The following is a 3,438-nucleotide window of genomic DNA, read 5'->3' as shown; positions in this document are numbered from 1 at the left end:
CCTTTTCCATGTTAGACATTTGCTTTCACAGTAGTACACGATTTACAGTAAGCCTTATCCTAATATATATATATATATATATATATATATATATATATATATATGTATATATATATATATATATATATATATATATAGAGAGAGAGAGAGAGAGAGAGAGAGAGAGAAAAAAAATGGAGTTCCCCCGAGCTAAGCCCTGTATTGGACTATATAGCCTCACTAGGGTTACAAGAGCGAGCTACCACTCCCGGCACGGCAGCCCGGGCGAGGCTCGAACTCACAATCCCCCGATTACGAGTCCGGCGCGCTACCACTGCGCTACCGTGCCCCCCAGAGAGAGAGAGAGAGAGAGAGAGAGAGAGAGTGAGGTGGGATGGTGGTCCACTGGTGGCTACATTAGGAGCCACTGGGGAATTTTCCACTCATCTTACACCGTGAACAGAATTCTTCCTAGCGCTTATTTACCTACTGAATGTATGTTGTGTGACTTTCAACTTAGACTATTTTTCAACTTACATACTAACTTTACAGTAATTATACAATTGCTTTTATAGATGTACATGCTTTACGAAGAGAATGAGCATAGCAATAGCGTAACCACGTGAGTTCAGATCACTCAAAATCTAATTATTCACCTTTTATAATACTTCCAATATAACATATTACCCCTTTACATATTATACAATTGTTTTTATAGATGTACATGCTTTACGAAAAGAATGAGCATAGCAATAGCGCTACCACGTGACTTCAGGTACCGTCATTATTTTTTCAACTCAAAATCTAATTATTCACTTTTTATAATACTTCGAATATAACATATTACCCCTTTACATGTTAGACAAGTGCTTTCACCTTCTGCTAACTCACACCACGCCTAACACAAACACCACGAGGACGTGTTGCTTCCCCCACACCACTCTCGCTTTCACGAATCTGTCTGCGCTCTCCCACCCCAACACTTTCACTTTCTGCTGACCTAACCATCCCCACACCACTACTTCCTGCCACAGAACACATAGAAGGAACATACCTGTGGAACAGTCGCGATGTGCCGTCTGTCCCAGTCCCATGTGGCGATATCTTTTCCTTCCCCAGCTAGGAAAATACGCCACCATGTACTGCTTCCTCGTCCTCGTCCTCATCTGATGGTAGGTGTTGCTGTCTAGATGCAGCACGTGGTGCAGGCTGGCCGTCCCCTGCCCTCCTATATGTAATATATTTGACTTTCCTTGGGGAAGGGACCTCCTCATCACTGCTGCTGGTAACCTCCTCAGGCTGCACATAATCGACATCGAGGGTGTCGTCGTCCATTGGGGAATCACTATCTCCTGTAAAGGTATCCACGGCGACTTGTATCTCCTCATCTGACAGCCCACGACGCGCCATGTCTGACCTGGGTGACTGCTGACAGGTAAGTGGAGGATCACAGGCTATGGTGGGGTTAATCTGGGTCTAGGGGATTATCCGCCTGGCGGCGAGTAGGTGAGGCTTGCGTAGGCGGGCGAAACAAAAATCAGGCTCGATTTTTGAAAAATGTGAAAATTATGCAACTTGCAATGTTGCCGTGTTAATTCACGTTGCCGGGACATGAGTGCACATCATGTGCAGACGTTAATTCACGTCGCCGGGACGGTACGGGTTAATGAGGTGTCAAGTCAGTTTGAGTGAAGTGCAGTCAGTTTGGTGCAGTGCAGTGTCAGTGAAGATTGTATACTTTCGGTACTTATAAAAACAGTGGCAAACAGTGACGAGTTATGGAAGTTTGTATATCACTGGAACTTAAGAAGACAGTGAAGTGTATTAAGTGTAATGAGTATCAGTGAAGATAATTTTCGGTACTTGTGTAATAAGTGAAGTGTTGGCAAGCATTAAGTGTTCTAACAGTGAAGTGTTGTTAAGCATTAAGTGTAATAGCAGTTAGTAAAGTGTGTATAGCTCCAGTGCTTGTGAGAACGGTGAAATTGAAAAGCATTAAGTGGAATTACTTGGAAAATAAAGAGTGAACTTTAAGGAGCCAGTTGTTTATTTTCGCCTCAGCTGATCTTGTGTGCTGTACACCTAAGGCTGACCGTAGGAAGAACAACTCACTGGGCAACGTCCATCCTGTACTGTACTACTGCTGTTGGAGCCTGTGGCAGTGTAGGGACTGGGATGTAACAGTATGGATACTTTACAGTTTGCTTACAGAGAGAAAAGGTGTATTGAAGATGCTACACTATCACTCATAGATTTTGTTCTAAAATTTATGGAAAATGTCAACACCAGATCAGTTAAATTTGCAAAAATATTATATGTTGGTTTTTCAAGTGCGTTCAACACCATACAGCTCTATATTTTGATAAAGAAACTAATTTCAGTGAATGTCAGCTCTTATCTTACGGATTCATGATTTCACATACCCCAGTAAAAGTATGTGAAATTTATGGGTAAAAATGCAAAACAGTCAGTTGTAAATACAGGGGGCCACCCAAGGTTGTGTGCTATCGCGACTTCCGATTACTCTTAAACCTATATGGTACAAGTGATTGTAGATGTGTACATAACTCGTGTAGGCTTTTTAAGTTGCCTACAATATGCTGATGATACTGCGTTAGTTTCACTTTGTAAGAACAGTTATCTTATTTTCAGACAGGAACTAGAGTATATTACTAAATGGTGCCAGGGCAACTTCTTGGAGCTCAGTGTCTGCAAAACTAAGGAAATGGTAGTTGATTTCAGCAAGGCACTAATAGCAGAATAACCCTTGATAATCAGTAACTACACTTAAGCTGTGCACCGAGACAAACGTAGTTAGTCTTCTGAAATACCTTAAAATATGCTGGTGGCATCCCAACACATTCTAGGGGATACCAACTTTGATACAAATTGCACTATAGAAGTTATCGTTTCTTTTTGTTGTTTCTTTTCTTTCTGTTTTGTCAGATTAAACTAAATATGACTAGACTTTCTGTTTTGTAAAGTTCTATGTTTCTCTTCACATAGTAATCGTACACCCAGTGCTATCACACCTTAGGATAAAAATGCAAAGCTTCAGTTGCATTATTAATTTCCTTTACAGTGTCAGTATAACCTAACATAATGAAAAGTATCATACTTGACAAAGGTGACTGCTGACAGAAATAGTTATAAGAAGTAGTCAGTAAATGTAAGACGAAGGAATGAGATAAGTAGTACGAACAACAGTAGCTAGCGAGTGGCGGCGCGGTGATCGGACTCATCCTGTGACGTCACCAGTCTCACACTCAGGCCTTCACATAGAGACGGCCTTGGAAAGGTAGGTGAGAAGATCGCCAGTGGAGCGTTCCTGACGGGACCCATACTGATGATCAAAAAGAAGGTTGTGACAGGAAAGATGCTATAAAATGTTTCTGTTAAGAACTGACTCGAAAACTTTTGACACACAGGATGCTAAAGCAATTGGACGATAGTTAGAGG

General features: G+C 41.5%; 1 non-coding gene across 1 annotated transcript; it reads right to left on the bottom strand.

Moving 5' to 3' along the window:
• Nucleotides 1-253: 253 nt before the first annotated feature.
• TRNAT-CGU (transfer RNA threonine (anticodon CGU)) lies at nt 254-328 on the bottom strand. The gene has a single exon. It is a non-coding gene; the product is annotated as a tRNA-Thr (tRNA).
• Between the last annotated feature and the right edge of the window lie 3,110 nt (nt 329-3,438).

Source organism: Coenobita brevimanus, chromosome 22 (assembly GCF_032717465.1).
Source record: "Coenobita brevimanus isolate Jiangsu-jjx chromosome 22, ASM3271746v2, whole genome shotgun sequence".
In the NCBI taxonomy this organism is placed as follows: domain Eukaryota; kingdom Metazoa; phylum Arthropoda; class Malacostraca; order Decapoda; family Coenobitidae; genus Coenobita; species Coenobita brevimanus.
This window is presented reverse-complemented; position numbering and strand designations above follow the sequence as displayed.